Raw genomic sequence first — 19,907 nt, 5'->3', positions numbered from 1 at the left:
GGAGAGACCCAGAGGGAAGGTGGGCACACGGGAGCTTCCTGGAAGCCTGGCCACATCACAGCACTCGGAAGAGAAGGAAGACAGATGGGGGGATTTGCCCAGGGGAAGGATGAGACAGCATTACCACGGAAATGCGCTGCCCTGCTCCAAGTAGGGGTGCCCGATGGTGGGGCCCTTCCTGCTGGGCCAAGGATGGTTACTGCTGCCATTATTAACTTTTTTTCCAAGTGTTTTCACATTTATTGCACCCTGGGATCTTTATTTAAAAACAACAAATAATGACAGTGTGCCTGACGGCACTGAGCAGAGAGATAACACGCCTAAGTCACACGGTAGCTGAGTGGCTGGAGTGAAGTTGGCATCCCAGTTTCCTGACTCCCAGCCACCTTCCCTTCCATCGGCCCAGGCTTCGCATCTCATGGTGGAGGCTCCCAGCATCTCTGACACCCATCAGACCCACTGCTTAGGCTTAGGCTGGCAACGCCAAGTCCTGTGCCAAGTCCTGTGCAACAGAAGGCAGAGGCACCAAATCCCTGAGCCAGGCCACCTGGTCCAGAGCTGAGCTCTGCCTCTTCTAAGGGGTGTCCCTGAGCAGGTTATTTAACCTTCTGTGCTTCAGTTTCCTCATCTGCAAAATAGGCCTGATAACGGTTCTTACACCTCATTGAATGAGACAGTACATTTGAAGCCTTTCGCTCAAGGCTAAGGAGATAGTAGGCAGTCAATACGTATCACGTGATGTTTTCATTATCGTTATTTTCCTGCAAAACTCTTGTGAGTTCAGAAGGCTGATCCCAAAGTCGGCCTGTGAAGACCCTGACGAGTGTCCTGCCCTCCTGAGGGGACCAGGGCAGGTTCTGTTAAGTTTCCCAAACAAGGACCCTCAAACCAGGAGGCCCCAGGGTGTGCTGGAATCTGCTCTGCTGGTCTGGCAGGACCCTGTCTTGGTCCTTTGCCTGAAACCAATGAGCACAAACCACCCTCCTGGACTGGCCCAGTTTGGGAGCTTGGGCTCCAGGGACGCAGGGGGCCCTCAGCCCAATTATAAATCAGTCTAGCAGCCCTCGTCAAGCCCATTGTCATAAATGGCTCTAAAAGCCCAGCCTTGTCCGCCCTCCAGGCTCGGAGCTCCAGGATTAATGAGCATCAGCTGCAGGCAGGCCGATGGGGACAGATGCCGACCTAACGGGCAGGGTGGCCCAGCCCTCGCAGACTCCAGGTGAGCGGGGCTGATGAGCAGGGGTCATTGTCATGCTGCCCCTTTGCTGAGTGTCATTTTGAAAGGCAGGACTGTTGTCATCAAGTGGCATCTCATTACCCCACCCTGGGGTGCCATGGGAGACTCAAGTGACCATCCACAAAGAGCAGGTACTCTGAGGCCACACCCTCTGCCCCTGGGCTGTGTTGGGGACCTGGCTTTTTTTTTTTTTCAAGGTTTCTCAACCTTGAAGCTGGAGAGAGGTTTGAGAATCCTGGCATGCCCTCCCTCCCCACGCCACCTGGTTGGTGCTGCATCTAAGTGTAGAAGCCTGCTAGAAAGTTCCTCAGTCACGTCTCTGGTATAGTCAGATTTCCCAAATACACGGGCTTAGAGTTTGCCCAGAGTTCACATACATCTGTGCAGATTTCAATGAGCACGAGCGCCCAGCATCGTGCTGACCACCCAGGAGACACAGTCCAGCCCCCGCAGGACTTGTCTGTCACTCAGGAGCACAGGCCCTAGGGAGATGGTTCAGAAGCATAAAATATAACAACAACAACAGTAATGGTGATCATTTATTGAGAACCTATTATGTGCCAGGCACTGTTCTAAGCTCCTTAAATGTACTAACTTAGTAACTAAAAATGAAAGACACTGAGTAATCAATGTCGAATTGCATTAAGGCAGTCAATGCAGGTGAAACAAATGGGAAAGATCACTTAAACTGGCTGGAGAGATGGAGAAAGGCTTCATGGGGGAGGCAGGACCAACCTGGCCCTGCTGGAGTGTGGGAGGAATGTTCCAGAAGCAGCAGCAGGCACACCTGGGCCGAGGTAGAGTGAGTCCCCTGAAGAGCGCGTGTCTGCGCTTCAGCGGGCAGAGGTTGGGGCCACGATGTGCAGTGGACTCCTGCCTCCGAAAATGTTATTAGGGTGACATTTCAAAAGCAGGGTTTTATGCCTCATGAAGTTGTCTTCTCTTAACTGTGGCTTCACTGCTTCCTTTCCATTTCTTTCTAGAATGTGATTTTTTTTTGATTTTTTTTAAGGTAAAATTTACACACAGGGAAATGTATAGATCTTAAGTGTACACTTCGATGAGCTTTTTTTTAAAAAAATAAATGTATTTATTTATTTTTGGCTGCGTTGGGTCTTCGTTGCTGTGCGTGGGCTCCTCTTTGTTGTGGTGCACGGACTTCTCGTTGCAGTGGCTTCTCTTGTTGCAGAGCATGGGCTCTAGGCACACAAGCTCAGTAGTTGTGGCTTGTGGGCTTACTTGTTCCGTGGCATGTGGGATCTTCCTGGACCAGGGCTCGAACCTGTGTCCCCTGCACTGGCAGGAGGATTCTTAACCACTGTGCCACCAGGGAAGCCCCTCGATGAGCTTTTGACAAATGCATTCACTGGTGTAACTAACATCCTAATCAAGATCTGGACACTTCCATGGGGCCTGAAGAATAAGGAATTTAACATTTAAATTGTTCTGTTCCTACATCTTCTGGGCATTTGTGGATGGGAAGAACTCAAAATGATCAACTTCCTCTCATGCCCAACTCTGATCCACTCTCCCATCCCAGGAGAAAAAATAAAATTAAACCATATCTAGAGAGACAAATGCCTAGTGAGGGTTTGTGTTACTCATCTTCATGTCCCCAGAACCAAGCCTGTTACATGGCGCAGAGCAGATGTCCATTCGTGTTTCTTAAATTAGGGAAAGAACGAACACACTCAGACTAATGTCTCATGGAAATGATGAACTCCGCTTTCCCTAAGCTCCCATATGACACTGACAATCATGAAAACTTCCTGTCCCCTCTCTTGGGACTGGAGGGGAGGCCCCAGCAAAATGCAAAAGAGCATTTTCCTGTTATCCGCCCCCAGCCCTGAACTCGACTGCGTTTTCCACAGCCAGGCCACCGCAGGCTTCAAATTCCAGGGTCTTGAGAAAAGCAGACTTGGGGCACAAAGAATGCCCATCTGTCCCCTAAGCTATTCAGGCGACAACGTCTGAGACAAAATGTGCTCCCACCTCAGACACCCTCACGCTTTTTGCCCAGATCCTTCCCCGTGTGGAAGAGCCAGGCCACTCCTTAATAGCTTTCAGGCAAAAGCATAACAAGGCTTCCAGGGCAAAGAGAAGCTTCAGGAAGGACCATCCATATGCATGTGGCCCATTTACTTCCTGGCCTAATCAGCACCTGGATGGGGCCCGGAGCTGACTACTCGCCAATACGCTCACCGTCAGGGTCCCTGGGAAAGCTCCCTCTGCACAGCTTGCTGGAGACTGCGGGCTTCGAAACAGCATAAGCCAGCATTCCAATCAGATTATTTCTTACTTGAAGTATTGCACAAAAGAGAAAAAAATAATGCTGAACATTCTGTTCATGGGAGAAAAAATAGCAGCAGAAAACTGTCACATTGTTTGCTCTATTTTCAATTTCATTCCCGAGCCCTGGAAATAGCTATCCACGCGAGGAGGCCAGAGGAGGACTCTGGCAACCTGACACACGGATCCCAGCTCGGGGTCTGGGTGCAGAGGTAAAGGGTGCAGTTGGGAGGGTGGGAGCAGCCTGACGGGCCACAGAGGGTCGGGTGAGTCCGCTGAGGAGAAGAAACACCGAATCAAAAATGATGGAGAGCATCAGCTGCTGGGCACTGTCGGATGCAGACGGGGTGTAGCTCACAGAGCCGTGGTTCTCAACCTCGGTCACACACTGAGATCATCACCTGGGAGTTTTGAAACATAATGCTATCAAAAGGTAGTTACACGCATCTACGCGTGGATAAAATTGCGTAGAACTGAGTATGTGCGCACACATAAACACACACACGAGTATACACAGCGACCGGCAAAATCCGAATGGGGAATTCTGGTGGATGGCACCTTGTGTCGATTTCCTGCTTGTGATGTTGTACCACAGTTACCTAAAAATGTTATTGTGGGGGGAAACTGAATGGAGGGTACGAGGGACCTCTGTATAATTTCTTGCAAGTGCGTGCAAATTCACAATTATTTCAAAATAGAAAGTTTTTAGAACGTGCAGCTGGGGTCTGATTTAATGAGTCTAGGGTGCAGCCTCTGCTCCAGAGTTCTCAAAGCTCTCCAGGCGATTCCGTGTGCCGCCAAGGTTGAGAACCGCTGCTCCAGAAGTGGAGATGCTGACTGGGAAGGTAAGACGAACACGTGAAATTGGGAAACCATCCACATGTGCTTCTGTACCGAAGCCTTCACGGATACCTGCTGAATAAATAAATGAACTGCTCAACAGCTGCGTAAAGTGTTACAGGCGTTCAGAGAAAGAGCGAGGTGCAGTATGAGGGAAGGCTTTGCGGAGCCGTGGGATTCAACCAGGATTTGACAGAGGTGGAGAATTCAGATGGAGGACCCGGGCAAGGGCACTGCGGGTGGGCAAGGAAAGGCTTGGAGATGGCGTGAGGGGAGGGGGAGGCAGAGGAAGAGGGGGAGGGGGATTGAATCTGGCACAGGGAGGAGTGAGGGTGGATGAAGGGGGTAATAATAAGCTGGCTCTCTCCCTGCCTTCGGACAGGTGGCTCTCTCGACCACTTGAACCAGCTTTAAGTCCTTGCAAATTGCCAAGAGCAACTGTCAGCAGAGACAATTCTCCAGAAGACACACAGCCTCTCTTGGGTAACCGCAACGTAGAGAACCTGGAGGGGCTTCGGAATGCAGTACCAATGGGTGGAAACGTAAGCAGTCCTCATCGTGGCTCAAAACACCTTATCTACCTGCCCTTCAGCTGGCCTTAGATATCCCCAGCACAGAACACAGCCGAGTGCCAGAAAATACCAGAGATGGCCTGAGAGTGGCTAAAATAAACACCTCAGTGCCTACACACCAAAGCTAACGCACTTGACACAGCAGGTCCCTGGAGTACTCACTCAGTGCCTTTTTATTCTTATTTTGCAAACAAGTCTAAATTTGATGATCTCTTTCCAAGTGCACAGAAAATTTCAAAACAAAATTCAACGGGTAACACATGAGCAATCACTGGCAACTGTGACAAGTGATAAGTGACAGACACCCCAACAGCAGAGGGGAGACAGAATTTAGATAAAGTAACCTGAGGCGCTCATCTGACAGAGGAAGGCCACCTCAGCAAGGCTGAGGGGCTCTGTTTGTAGAGGTAAAGAAAGAGCTTTAAGATGCTCAAGCCCAAGTTCTAAAAGCCCTGTAGAGCCTCTCCTTGCTTTTTCCTTGTGCCCGTTATTAATCTGTCCAGTGTATATACAGAGGTGACTGACTGTGTCCTGCCTGCAGGATGCCAGTTGGTGAGGGGCAGCTGGCTAGCCTTCCTGATTCTAGAGAACGCCCTCTGCCCAAAATACTAGTGCCCACCCTGAAGCTTGTTTTCTTCCCTGGAGCACCCACTGCTGCCCTCCCAGGGCACGCCGAGCAAAGGGCAGGCTGCTCGCAAACTGTTCAGTCTATTAGGTCAATTGGGCTCAACAGGAAGGCATCAGAGGGCCAGGAGGAGCACCTCTCACATCATGACTGGGGAACCGTCCCTTTGCATGAGATGGTCTGGCTGTGAACTCCAACGCCGGCTTGGTCGGAAACACTGTGTCCTAGCTGCTTCCTTTCTTGTGCTGCACACTGCCACCCACTGACCCACCATCCGGGGACTAGTATAGACGAGCTTGTTAGCAAAACACAAACCACTTGGTTGACCCAGTGCCACCACGCCAACGTGCAGATGTGTAACCAGCACTCTCCTCCCCTCGGTGCTGATGTTGAGTATCTCCTAGGTTAGCTGCATCACCTTTGCTCTTCGTGTGAGGCAAGGCAGGCTGGGCAGTGCCCCCTTCACATCCCCATCCCAGAAAGTAGCACTCAGAGTGGAGACAGAAGACAAGACGGGTCTTTCCTGCCAAACTGCCTTGGACTCCGAGGCCTGGACGCAAGCACATAGCCCCAAGGGTGGCAGGGAAGGGGTACGGAGGCTCCAGACGCAGGCATCCTGACGTGTAGCCACGCACTGTCCTCCTCCAGAGCCCAGCCCCCAGTCACGTGCTCTCTCAGGATGCCATGTCCTGCTTTCATCCAAAGGTGCAAGTTGAGAAAGAGAAATTAGGTGGGGACGAGAGGCTTTTAGAAGCCCCGTGCACACAGGAGTAGGCGAAAATATTAGCTTAAAACCAGGCAGCGGCTAAGGCGAGGGGGCCCAGGCACAGTCTGCAGCTCTAATTGCTGCTAAAGATCGCCAGGCAGCCTGGGTGACACCTGGAAGTCTTCCGTGGATCCTCAGGCGCAAACATAAATCATCTCCCCTCACTTGTTACTAATCTTGCTCTCCTGCTGTGTCAGCCGGATTCCCGCACTGGCCCGGGGTTAAACGGGGACTTCGGTTCCCTCCTAGGTTTTTCTCTTCTTTCTCTCCGACCTCCTCCCCCACCCTCATCCCTACCGAAAGCGATGACAGAGGAGAGCAAACTCCAAAAGACAGATTTCTAGCTTCACTCTGCAGGCGGGGGGCGGGTGTGTGCAGAGAGAAAAGGAAGAGGGTGTTTGGGCGCCGATGGAGGGGGACAGAAGCTGAGTGACCAGGAGGGAGAAGGTGGCCACCTGGACCCACCCTGCAGACTCTCACTGGCCAGTGTCCCTTCCAAGGCAAACCCCCTCTCAGTTCCCGGGGCGGCCAAGTGAGTGTGCTTCAGAGACACTTCCTTTCCCGCGGGGCTGGCCTCAAGCAGCGCGATGGGGAGAACAGATCTCACGCCCCCGATAAGCTGGCAGAGGGGCCCGGAGTCATCCCTGTCACTCCTTGGGGCAAGGATGGCCCGGGCTCTGAGGGCGGCTGGGAGAGAAGATCTTTCACTTCTTTTGTGTCCACGGGTCCCCAAGCACCTCTGTGACGCAGTATGGGTCAGATCTCCTTGGGGAATTCACCTGGAGGCCTGACCCTAAATAGTTCCCCAGGAAGCCATGCCTTACGTAACCCTCCCGCAGGCTGACGGATGCTGCATGTGATGTCCTGCTACAGAAAACCCCAGGTAACGTCCCTGAAACCCTTCTGAAAGTTCTCCCTTGAGCCATGAGACAGGCATCCCAGTGACCTCGCCACTGAACCCCTGGGGGACGAGGTGCTGGCCCCCCAGCCTCCTGGCGCAGAGGAAGAGGCTGGATGGGAGCAGCGTGCTTGCATCCAATCCACTCCCCGTTTGCTGCAAACCCACTCTCACAGGCCTCCAAGCCAGGGAGGCACTGGGCAGGTGTCACTGGCCGGGTGACAGAACTAGGATGCTGCCTGGCCAGCGTGGCTTGTGCGCGGTTTCAGCTGAGGCCGCTTAGGCCCTGTCACGCTGCATCCGGCGTGAACCTGGCAACAGGGAGGCCACATGATATAGGGCAATGGCTACGGATGGGGCTGCAGAGCCAGTCCGCTGGGTTGGGATCCAACGAGCTGTGTGACAGCGACTTCTTTAACGTCCCTGTGCCCTGTTTTGTCTACTGTTCAAAGGGTGAGCGCCACATCATAGAGGTACAAGATTAATTGATATAATTCACGTAAAGTGCTTGGAACGGCGCCAAGCCTGGGGAGTGCCTGGTGCAGGCTATGATTACTATTCCGATCGCCACAATTGTTGTTGTTATTCATTATCATTATTATTATCCTCTCTTGTGTCTGAGACTAGAAGCTTGGAGGCATGGGATGATGGGGCTCCAGAGTCTGTGTGAGGGAGCAATGCACGTGGAGGGATGCTAGAGGCCTTCCTGTCACCCTCGCTCTCCCCCACTGGCTACCCCGGTGCTGGGCTCCTCCTTGTTGGGGTGGGAGCTCATTCTGCTCTGAGAACCTCAGAAGATAGATGTTTCTGGAGAAGGTAAGAGTAGGGCAGCTGGAGGTGCACGTGCGTGTGTGTGTGGGGGGGTGGTGTTACATTCCCCTCCGAGGGGTGTATGTTTCACCCCAAAGCTCTCAGAAGCCATTTGCAAAAATGTGGGCTTTCCAGCCAGGATGAGGACAGCACACAGAGGGGACAGAGTGTGAGCTTTGCTGATTGAAAACCCGGGTTTTAAACTGCCTACTACACGTTGCTTGCCCACAGCTTCATTGAGTATCAGGTTCCTTTGCAAAAGGATGGGCAGAACCAGGCTGTTTCTGCGGCTCCTTCCTGCCACATTTGACTCACCGTGAGATGCCCGGCTCACTCCTTTTTCTCTCTGACTTTACTCCTGCTTCATTCAACCTCCTTAGTCTTGAAAGCAGCCAGAGGAGCAGGGACAAAGGGAGATGGAGAGCTCCCTGCCCGCCTGAAAGGACTGGTGACAGGTGTTTGTCCTTCCGGGAGAGGAGGCAGGTCTCCAGGGTCCAGAGCCCAGGCCACAAAGCCAGGAGCCAATGGGCTGAGTGGAGGCACCCAGGCGGCACACAGCCCATCCCTAGCACAGCCCGGGTGCGATTCTGGATTCTAGCCACACATGCCCACTTGGCATGAAATATACACTATGAGGATGTACAGAGAGCCTCTGAATTCCTTATTCCTCAGATTCCCCATTCTTTAGAGCAGTTTTACCGGTTTTGATTGAGACCTACTCAGGAGATCTCACTCACATCGAAACCCAGGATCAAACAATACTTTTCTGGAAAACAAGTCTTACTCTTGCTTCCCGCAATGCACTCTGATATTTTCTAATCCCATTCCGTTTTTAAGAATATCAGTCCCAGCCCACGGAATTGACTTAATGGCCCACTAAGAGGTTGTGACCCTGGTTTGGAAAGCACTGTTTGAGAGGCAGGAACGTGATTCCGCATGGCCGCAGTGTAGGCCACCAAGACCCCATTTTTTTGGAAGCACAGAATGCCTGACAAATTCAGTGACTGAATAGCCCCAGGGCTAAACTGCAGGGTGACAAGGACTTTCCGGAGGCCTGGGCCACTTTGGAGAAGGACTTCCGTATCACCCCAATGACTAGCTCTCAGCACAGACCTCAGCTGGCTCATTCGGAAAGGACGGCACATTCCTCCTGCCATGGGACTCCACGCGCTGTCCTTGTGGGCCGTGAAGGAAGCTGCGTTAGGTAAGTCACGCGCTCTCCAAGAACTTCTTAGAAATTGCAGTTACTAAGCTACTCCACCTGAGGCTTTCCCTTGCTTCTGAGACTTTCAGGAATGCAGTATCTCAGGCCCTTTCTAATTCACCCGCTGTTCACCTTTAATTCTTCTTTCTGCCTTTTGATGTTAAAGGACCCCCAGGAGCCACCTGACCACATGAGATGGGGCAAAGGACTGCTCCTCTGGCCTCTTCGATTCACAGCTGCTGCTTCCTTCTTGCCAAGATGTCACTTATTTAGGCACACTCGATTTTCTATCATATGACAAACTCATGAAACTTTCCAAAAGGCCCAGACTCCTATTTTCAGGCGAGAAGGGCGTGACGCAGAGAAGGTGGTGACCTTCCTGGAGTCACATGGATGACTGGAGTCAGGGCTAGAGTTCAGATGACCTGTCCGCCGGCCCCAGCACCCCACACAGCTCTCCACGAACGGAAGTAAGAAGGGCCAAGTCTCCGATACTCCTGGGTTTACCCTCTGCTGTATTAGCAGAGAGGGCTGAGGGCGTCTCAAGAGAACTGAAATGGAGTGGGTGATGATTTGCGGGGGAAACCCAACCTTCCAGGCCTCATTTCCCCCTTTTCTAAAGAGAAGGAAAGCACGCCCAAGTGGGATATCTGCTTCTGTAAGGACCAATCAGCTCAGCATCCTTATGTTTCATGTGAAGTTGGGGGGCTGGGCGCTCTAGCCATACCCGCGCTAACAGACCTGGGTTTGTGGATCTAGAGAGACAGATATTGACACTCTCGTTTGTTCTGAGTGGTCCCTCCCCGTCAGACCTCCCTGCGATGAGCAGGGGCTCGTTATCTCAGCTGGCCTTCCCCTCCCCGAGCCTGGCTGAGGTGGCCTGACCCTTGCTGGGATACCCCACCCCCAGGACTGGGCCGTTCTCTGAACAGCAGGGCTGAGATGGACTGGCGTGGATCACAGCCGCCCTGGTGATTTCCACAGGACAGTGCATCAATCCGCTTTTCTATTGTGAGACATGTTTACGAGTCCGTTGATCCAGCTCTCTGGTTTCTTTCAGGAATGGAGATGCTTCTTGGTGGTGCACACGCACACACACACTCACACGCATGCACACAGGCACACGGACTGTTCAGGTCCTATGTTCCAGCATGTCTCCTAGGGACCAATCTACTTTAAAAAAAATTCCTGGGGCTATATCAATACCTCTCTCCTGGTCTGAGGTGCAGGCCTCTGTTTGTGGGGCAGGTCATAGCCAACTGAGCTAAGTGGGGCCAATTCTTTGCTTTCTAGGGTGGATCCAGGGCTTTGTTGAATTTTCAAAAATGCTCAATGAAACAGTTTATTCATATCACAATCCCTGGCTGTCTCACAGCCACCCTCAAACTTAGAACACTGAGATTTTTCACATCGGAAATGAGGACTGTCTACCACATTAGCAAAGATTTAATAAATTTCATAGCTTTCTAGTGAGAACATAAATTGGAACAATACTTTTAGAAAACAATTTAGTAATAGATAGCCAAACTTGAACGTGTTTATACCTCTGACCTAGAAACACCACTTCTGGGAATCTAGCCAAAGGAAATAGCCTGAAATACAGAGATTAAAAAAAAGCAAGGCAAAACCTTTATGCACAATCATTTTCATATTAGCATTATTTATCACTTGAAAATGAGAAATAACTTAAATTTTATAAACAGTAAGGGAGTGGGTAAGTAAATTATGATATATGCACGTAATAGAATATTAAGCACATGTTTAAAATTACGTTTATGAAGGGTTTACAAGTGGGGAAATTACTAGAGTTACAAGGTTTCATGTATATATCTATATATGATTTCCTTTCCAGCCCATTCAGTGAATATATATATATATATATATATATATATATATATACATATATACACAAGAACCTTAATTATGGAAAATAATTGACATAAAAATGGGAAGGAAATATCAATATTAACCATGGCTATGGAGGTAGCACTCTGGGTATGTATTTCCTTTTATCTTTCTTATCCATTTCTGTATTTTCCAAAGAAAACTAAAACTTTTCATTTTAAATTCATTCTTTTTAAAACTTTGAACAGAAAAGTACGTTATAGAGGGAAAAGACCAGTCACATCTCTGCCACCACATGTGCAGGTGACCTCAGGGAAGTTACGTGACCTTTTTGCCTCCCTCCCTCCCCCACCCATCACCCCTCCCTCCAATCTCTGTAATGAGTGTGTAGGATCACATGATCTCTAGAATCCATCCTGCTCTCACATTCTGTGTCTCAAAATATCATCCCCCTGTGTTTGAGAGTGGAATCTCAAAAAGGGGCCCAAGAGGCGTAACCAGCTTACGAGTAAAATACTATAATCATCCTAACGAGCGATGGACTTGGAAGGGTCTTCTAGAAGATGCAGCTGTTCTTTTACAGTCAGCAGAGAAACATGCTGACACGATGTCCTTGGGTTTGGACATCTGGAGCCAAACACCCGAAAGAAGGGGTTTGCTGGCAGCTGTGCTGTGAAGCCAGGAATGGCGGTTGGGGGAGGTGGAGCCTCAGCCCCGAGTCTCCATCCACCAGCCCGGCTATAGCTAATCTCCTGGGCCCAGGGCAGACGGCATGATGACGCATGCTGGGACAGCAGGACAAATCTCACATCCTACAACCTCCTCTGGTGGCTCCAGCCCCCAGCATCCCCCCTTGACCAAACACCAGGGATGTTTTTGTCTGTTTTGAGCATGGGGCACCTCCTCACAGTGTGTGACTGTCTCATGTCTCTGAGTCCCAGTTCCTCAGTGGTCTTATCTGGCATCCCTTGAGGTCTGCCCCTCTCTTGATAATCCCACTTCACCTGGATGGTTCACAGGGGAGGAGAAATGAGGAGAATCCACATACTAAACTAGCCTCCTACCCTGGACAAGAGGATGAATGAATCTCTCAGGTCTCTTCCAAGGTGCAATTCCACAATTGGATAATTTCATGTGATTGTACAGTCGTCCCCTGGGATTTGCAAGGGGTTGGTTCCAGGACCCCCATAGGTACCAAAATCCATGGACGCTCAAGTCCCTTATATACAATGGCATAGTACAGTGGACCTCCTGTATCCACAGGTCCACATCCACAGATACAGAGGGCCGGGAGACTGCATCTCTCCTCTGGACCTTGGCCATCTTCCTCACAGTTCAAAGAAAATAAGGACCTGCTTCTAGACCTGATACCTGACCAGTATGTACCAGGAAGGGTGGAAGATAAAATAGTGAAATATTTCCACACTGGTTGTTAAGTAGCCACTGCCTTCTGACACTCCCTGTTGCCCCAGAAGCCCAGCCTCTTCTCCTAGGATACTGCTCAAGGACCTCCCTAAGGAGGCCTGCCTGGCCCTGCAGGGGACCTCTGGGATCTTGACCCAGCAGTAAGCTTTATGCCCTTGGTGGTGAAATGTTTTGAGTCTCGCCTCTCCAGCTCCCTCTTCCTGAATTGAGTCTATTGGGTTGAGAGAAGCTAAGACTGTAAGTCCTTGAGGGGAGAGTTGTATGTGATAACCGGGATGGTTTAAAAGTAGTAAGGACAAGTTTTGGTTTGGATCGCCTAGCTGTCCCTACTGCTTGTGGGAGCTGGGGAAGGGGGCACAGTGGTAGGCAAACAGGTGAGGGAACGTGGGCTGTGTTCATCTGCCCCGCGCTCCTGCTTGCTTTGTAGGGCTCACATTTCCTCCTTACAGACAGGGTTGAAGGTCCTACTGAGTGAGGAGACACTGTAGTATCACATGGGCATCACGGTCCTCCCTCCTGGGCTCTTCAGGCAGCTACTGAGCAGTCCCTGCCTTTCCCACCTGGCACCTTGAGAAGGCAGAAGGAAGCAGAGATGCTTTTCCTGGCTCTAAGGGGAGGGGAAGCATGCAGATGCTGAGCAGGTGGCCTCAGGTCACCTCGTCTATCATACGGACAATTGGGAACAGACCCAGCCTAGCCCTTTCCCCTCCACAGGAGGATCGTGGGATTACCACCTCCATTCCGATCGGCAGAGGAGATCTCTGGTGGGACTGCATTCTGTTCTCTGTAAGTGGGAGATGTGGTTAAGAGATGGAGGCCAGAGGGACTGGTTTCATGGAGGGAGGAGGGGCCAAAGTGCTGCCTTTTGATAATAAAGCCTTTGTCTTTCTGGGCTGCCCTCCCCCAGCACTCACCCCACCCCCAGGTCCTGGTGGGAAAGGCCACCATCATGTTATACTTTCACAGAATCTCCACTGGGAGATGTAGAAGATGCCAGGGACCTCTCTGAACTGCAGGTATTGCCCTTTCTGCCCGTCCGTCCATCCCCTCACTGCAGGTTAGCATCCCTCCTGGGCAGGGATGCCACTGACAGCCAAAACCTCAGATGTGAGCCCCAGGAGATAACAGCCCCGAGGCAAACCCCAGTCCTCAGCAGTGTCTTGTAGAAGAAGTTCTGGTGTCTTGGCCGTCATCCCAATTATGTTCGCCCCATGCTATGATCTGGCTGTCAAGGATGAAAGGAACTTGGGGGGGTTTAATGCAAGGAAATGTTTAGAAACAGAGAGAATGAAAGGAACAAGCTTGTGCTCATATGTTTTCACTTGAATGTATTGCGATCTGGCAGAGGAAGAGGGACGTTTAACTTCTAATTAATGAGCTGCTCCATTTGTCCAAACAGCTCTCCCTTCTCTCCCCTCCCTGCAGATGAAGGCCCTGTCACCTCGAGCGGGTGATGCTCTGCACAGGTTCTATTTCCCTGGTCTCCGTTAGGCAACTCCCACCAATCGAATCGTGTGCGGTCGTCTCCCTGCCCTGCTTGAGCCTCAGCCCTGAAATCCCTCATCAACAACTAGTTCTGATGCTTAACTGACAAGACCAGAACCTGTGAAGGGTATTTTACGGGCTTTGCCTCTTGCCACCAAATCTTTCTCAAACTGGAACTGCTTTCAAGTTACTGACACCAAAGGGCCCGGAAGGTAAGAACGGGCTGTTACTGCCATTGTTACATTCATAGGTATTTTTGGAAATTTGGGTCTTGTTAACTCATCACAAGGCTTTAGCAAGGCCCTGCTTTCAAGTTCTGTTCCAATCTAAGCAAGAGCCACGTGAGTCCAGACGTGCTGTTTAGAGTTACATGATCTTTATAAACACAGAGGAACGGAAGACACAGGCAAACAATGTGTCCATTGAAGTGTGAGCAGAAAAGGAGACCCAGAAGTTCTGGCATCCAACCCACTGCCGAGCAGCACCCCTTGTTCAAAGCACACCCCTCACCACCTCCACTTCTCAGTTGCACACCCCAGACTTCCCAGGGCCCTCTTCTCTAGATCATGTAGGTCCTTATGCTTAGAGTGTGAGGGATTCCAAATTCCTCCACCAGTCACATCCCTGAGTGTCTTGACCACCCCAGACATTTCTGAAATGGTCTAGCTCCTCCTGACCTCCCCAAATCCAATAAACAACTTCTTTTACAAAGTTCTATCCTCAGGGGGCCTCTCCCAAGCCTTCAGAGTTGCTCAGCTTTCCCCCCACCTAATACCCCCAATAGAGCTGCTCCGGCTGCTTAGAAAGCGCTTCCCTCTGCTCTGCTCATGGCTGGCTCCTTGTCATCCTGTAGATCTCAGGGTGGGTGTTTCTTCCTGTCATTCAGAGTAGAGCCCCCCACCTGATTATCCTCTATTTCAACACCCTATTTGTTTCTCTCAAAGCCCTTATTACTTATTATTTTATTGTTTGTTTTTTGTCTTGTCTCCCTCTCTAGACCTTGGCTCCAACTGTTGAATGAACAAATGAATGAATGAATGAATGAATTGGATGGATGGATGAAACTGCACGCCTGCCACATGCCAGGCACTCTTCCTACACTGGTGATGCAGCATTCAACGAGACAGATGCCCTCATGGAGCTTATCATCTTGCACACAGAGGCCCTGTGGGAAACTGAAATTGTGGGAGGCTTATGCAAAAACGAAGAGGCTTAGAGGCAGAAGGAAGGGAATGGCATCTCGTAAGCTGAAAGCTAAATCCAGTCTAAATATGACAGAAAATCTATTAGTGCTGCCAGCTTGGAGGGCAATTGCTTTCTAATATAATAAGATCTTCCTTGGAGGCGATTATGAGGCCCTGATAGGGATCAGGTGACATGTTGAGGTTTTGCAGATGGATTAATTTCTGTTTACATCTAGTTGCTTGTGGCATGGAGTTCTTGGTTTTCAGGGAGAAGGTGGGAGAGAGGGCCTCTGGAGAAAGCAGCCCAGACAGAATCCTTTAGGTGATATTCTAGGGAGCACATCACCTGCTGTTGGTCATAGGGTGAGCCAGAAAGAAAACCAGGGACACTGGGGAGGGACCTCCACTTGGGAAACACTGGCCCAAATTTGGGTGGAGCTCCCCTCTCCTTCCCTCCCAAACCTCAAGGGTGCCATTGCTGAGGTGGAGAAACTCCCTGGAACAAAACTCTGGGGTTTTAGAGGCAAAGTCACCTGACACACAAAAGAATCGCAGGGCTGAGGGGTAGGGAAAGAAGGAAGGAGGGAAACAGAGAAGGGTGTTTTTCTCTTACACAGCTCGTCTTAAACGCTGTCTCAAACATCAGTACTCTTGTTAATAGACATTCTTCTTCCCTGAGTTTCACACGGAGATAAACTGAGGCCCAGGCACAGTCAAGGACAGACCCAACCACAATAGAGCAGAGTCTGGTTCCTGGCTCACAGCACCGTGACCCAGGGCACACATGGCAAACCCCCAGATCATGACTCTGAAGAGTCCCCGGACAGGGGCTGGTTCACTTTCTCCCAGAGCAGTGAGGTTGCAGCTCACAGGCTCACCGGCCGTGCTTTCCATCTCGAGTGAATCAGGGGTCCTAGAGTGTGTGCCAAAGTCCGTCAGGTATCAAGACCTGGGCACCCCACCAGGACATCTGTGAAACAGGAGCAGTGAGCCTGGGAAGGGTCCAGGGGGCTGTTTTTCCCACCATACGGCAGAAATCAGGGCAGATGCCACCAAGAGGCAACCCTCTGCCCATGCCTCTAAGTTCTAACTTGGCCAGACTCACCCTCAGCATAAACTCACCCTCAATGTAAACTCAAACACAATGGAAAAAAACATCTAAGCCAGTCAATGGTGGCTTATAAGTGGAGTTCCCACACGTCTCTGGTAGCCTGGAACAACCCTGGTTTACGTGAGTCGTCTAGGCAAAATATTAATAATGCCCCCTTTTACTTTAAAACTCTTTTCATTTGGACAACAAATTCTAGGGTCTTCCTACTTGTAATGCACCTGGAAACCCAAATGTTATGGAATCCCCATAGAGATGATGCTATTTTAGAGTATATACACCCACTACTGTTAAAATGCCTCATTCCCACCCCCATATTGACGACCCACCACACAAAACTCTCGCTACCCCATACACAACATGCAACCATTAACCTGCCACGGTTGCATTATACATACACATAAATATTACGCACACATAAGAGTATGCACCAGCCACCAGCTATGCTCTTATACTCCTAACTCACCACCTGAGTCTCCCAATCACAGCAAATGGAGCTTCCTCCCCTCCACTGTTCGGGCTTAGACACAACCACACGTATCTTAAAATTTGGGGGAGCACCAGGACAAATGCACACACTCGGATATCCATCCCAGTCAACTAAGCCTTCAGGGATTTGAAACCAAAAGGCCCTGGTTGCTATAATGGCTACAACCTTGTAAGGACATGGGTCCAAGTTCGTTAAGAAGCTCTGTGCAGATGAGCCCTGTTGCCTTTGTGATTAATAATCATAATAGACAGTCAGCTGGAGGGCTTCCCAGCTGTGCCTCCCGGGACCGGTTCTGGGATCCCCTCTCTATCCACCAGTGAGTAATGCTTTGGTTTATTGGAGACTCTCCTTTCATTTTTTATGGCTTCAATTAAGTGATGGGGAGAATCCATCATGTAACCTTCTTGCCGCACTGCTAAAGACTTCCGGAGGGGAAAATATTTATCGAACCCCAAACCATCAGAGGAGAGCCTGTGGTAAACCTAACAGGAAGCTGGGGTAGCAGGGAGGTGACCAAGGTGGTGGGAAGAGTGGAAGAGAATATCCACACAGAGGTTTCCTGCCTGGACAAGAGCCGCACTGACTAAAATATCTGCTCAGTTCACAAACATCAGGCTGCTCTCCCCTCGTCGCATCGAATCCCACACCCCCAGGAAGCCTTCCACCGAACAACCCAGTCACGTGGACTCCTGGAGCCCAACAGGTTCAAGGTGGCCACAAGGACACAGATCCTGGCGAGAGGTGGTCCTCGACGTGAGGGGCACCGGATGCTCATCCAATAGGCAGTCCCTGGCCTTATAATACCCACGGAAACATGGCACCCAGCTGAAAACTGCCCACACTCGTGAAACCCACAATCGCTGGGTTGATAAGAAGGCCAAAGGACCCATTTTCTGGTTGTAACTACAAATTCCTCCCAACGCCAACGACAAGAAATCCTCTCCCAGGTCAATTCATTAGAATCCACAACCTCCTATCCTTGGCCCAGAGATGGCCCTTTCCCTCTCCCTGACCTCTGCCCAGGCAGCCCCGTTGGTAAATGGAGCTGGCTCTTATTCTGTCCTTTAAATTATTCACACCCCAATCTTGGCCACTGGCATTAATCTTTCATTTGCTATTTAGACATCTGATTCCTGGGGCAGGACTGAGAGATGTCACTTGGGAGATCAAGTTGGCCAGAGGGAAGGTCTGAAGGGGGTTGGGGACCTGCAGAGCGACAAGGGCCTGCCTGGAATTAATGGGTTTATCCCCCTGTTCCCCATCGCCCAGAGGAGAGGAGCGAGGCACAGGAGACACATATGTGTCTGAAGGAATGAAATCCTAGGTCCACCTGCTTTCTGAGAAGTTTGAGTGTGTGTGCACATGCATGCATGTGTGAGGACAGGGTGACAGTCACTCAGCTCACATCAGGGTGGGCACTGTAGTAGGCTTGTATCTGCCCTGGTGCAGAGCACAGAGGTACCTGGGCATCTACCCAGGAGAGCTGGTAGCTGAGCAAAGAGAATGGGAATCAAATAAAAAGGACACCTATGTGAGCCCCAGGAGACAGTATGGTCTCCATATGCTAATTGGTAATAAATAAAGGTTATGCTGTCTTGGTCCCCAAGACTTCACTCTAACAGAAGAGAAAAGATGAAATATATCCCTTCTCCTCCCCCTTCTCCTCCATGCTCTACGTTCATTATCCTGGTTAATACCCACAACGATCCCAGCAGGTAGGATTATTAGTATCAATACGTTCATTCTACAGGTGAGGAAACTGACGCTTGGAAAGGTTAAGTAAGTTGCCCAAGGTCCCGCGGCTAATGAGAGGTCATACAGGGCTCAAGCTAAGGAAGTGTGACTACAGATACAGAGCTCTCAACCAGTGACTTCAGAAGAAATAAATAGATAAACACAATAACTACCAAAGAGCATTGGGAAACGAGGTTAGAGCTGTGCTGTGTGTACTAGATACATGTATCAAAATTAAATAAAATTTGAGGTCCAGGTCACACCAGCCACATTTCGAGCCCTCATCGTCAATGTGGCTTGTGGATACTGTGATGGCCAGTGCAGATATGACTACGGCCACCATGACTGGAAGTTCTACTGGGCAATAGAGGGTGAGAGGGTAATTCAAGATGTTGGTGGAATGGAATGCCCTGCAGGAAAAACATCTGGAGAAAGGATTACATCGACTTGTGAGCTGGTCAGATCCAGAAAGGACAAGAAACAGGGCAACAGGAAAGAAGAGAGCAGAGGGAGTGAGACACAGATCAACAGACTTCATTCAACATCACAGAAGGAAGGGATCTCGAGGATTCACATGCCCAACCCCTTCCCATTACAAATAAGCCCAGTGACCACTCGGGAAGCCACTCCCCTGGGGCACACAGTCTATTAAGTCCAGGGCTCTTCCCATCCCACCCAGCCTGTTACCCCGGGTCCTTTCCATCGTCCTCATTCTTGATCCCTCTGGAGACATGTACACAAGAGGCGATTTTCATAACGATCTCACACTATTCTGACTCCCAACAGGTAAGTTTTTGTTTTTTTGTGTTTTTTTGCGGTACGTGGGCCTCTCACTGTTGTGCCCTCTCCCGTTGCGGAGCACAGGCTCCGGACGCGCAGGCTCAGCAGCCATGGCTCACGGGCCCAGCCGCTCCACGGCACGTGGGATCTTCCCGGACCGGGGCACGAACCCGTGTCCCCTGCATCGGCAGGCGGACTCTCAACCACTGCGCCACCAGGGAAGCCCCCAACAGGTCAGTTTTGTTTGGGAGCAATAACTGCCATTATCCCTATGGCTGCACCTTCCCTTCTTGTGATGACACAGGGCTGTTCAAGAATGAAAAAGTTGGGCCTTTGTAAAAGGGAAGCCATTGGAAAGATAAATGGCAAACCTGGAGCTTGGGGAGCTGCCAAGCAGGACTCTGTTCTCTGCTCTGTCCCTAGGGTGTGGATCAGGGCGCATTGGGAGAAGTCAGTAAACACTTCTCAAGTAAACCAGTGGCTGGCGGGGTGGGTGGATGAATGGATGGACGACACCTGTGTAAAAGTCCTTTGGCCACTTTATAGGCCGGCGCCATAGCCCCCCCCCCACCGCACCCCACCGCTATTCATCCAAGCACGGGTCCTTCTCCACAA

General features: G+C 50.6%; 1 protein-coding gene across 3 annotated transcripts in view; it reads right to left on the bottom strand.

Annotated features, from left to right (window-relative positions):
* Nucleotides 1-19,907, bottom strand: part of PLXNA4 (plexin A4) — a 463,197-nt gene that overhangs the window by 268,969 nt on the left and 174,321 nt on the right. The gene's annotated exons all lie outside the window — the stretch shown is intronic.

Source organism: Aethalodelphis obliquidens, unplaced genomic scaffold, assembly GCF_003676395.1.
Source record: "Aethalodelphis obliquidens isolate GAN/ISIS:26980383/991018 unplaced genomic scaffold, ASM367639v1 scaffold5, whole genome shotgun sequence".
Classification (NCBI taxonomy): Eukaryota; Metazoa; Chordata; class Mammalia; order Artiodactyla; family Delphinidae; genus Aethalodelphis; species Aethalodelphis obliquidens.
Note: the sequence above shows the minus strand (reverse complement) of the source record. Positions and strands in the feature narration are given on the sequence as shown.